The 458-nt window shown below is 39.5% G+C and overlaps 1 protein-coding gene across 4 annotated transcripts in view; it reads right to left on the bottom strand.

The window, feature by feature from the left end:
* The window catches only part of LOC109356742 (protein INVOLVED IN DE NOVO 2-like), a 9,876-nt gene that overhangs the window by 4,165 nt on the left and 5,253 nt on the right, over nucleotides 1-458 (bottom strand). The window lies entirely within an intron of this gene.

Below are 458 nucleotides of genomic sequence, written 5' to 3'. Positions count from 1 at the left end.
AAGAAGAAGGATGGGGGTTGGAGGTTTTGTATTGATTATAGGGCCCTCAATAGGATCACTATACCTAATAAATTTCCTATCCCTCTGATTGAAGAATTGCTTGATGAATTAGGAGGTGCTAAGGTATTTTCCAAACTAGATCTCAAGGCAGGATACCATCAAATAAGGATGAAGGAGGCTGATATAGAAAAAACTGCTTTTAGGACTCATGAGGGACACTATGAGTTCTTGGTTATGCCCTTTGGGCTAACCAATGCTCCTTCTACTTTTCAGTCTATGATGAATGAAATTTTGAAACCTTACTTGAGGAAGTTTGCACTGGTGTTTTTTGATGACATTCTGGTCTACAGTTCAGATTTGAAATCACATGGTCATCACCTACAGTTGGTATTGGCTCTTCTGGCAGAGCATGAACTAAAGGCAAATCAGAAGAAGTGTAGCTTTGGCCAACCTAGAAT

Source organism: Lupinus angustifolius, chromosome LG09 (genome assembly GCF_001865875.1).
Source record: "Lupinus angustifolius cultivar Tanjil chromosome LG09, LupAngTanjil_v1.0, whole genome shotgun sequence".
Taxonomy (NCBI): domain Eukaryota; kingdom Viridiplantae; phylum Streptophyta; class Magnoliopsida; order Fabales; family Fabaceae; genus Lupinus; species Lupinus angustifolius.
The sequence above is the reverse complement of the archived record's forward strand: the minus strand, read 5'-3'. Positions and strand labels throughout refer to the sequence as shown.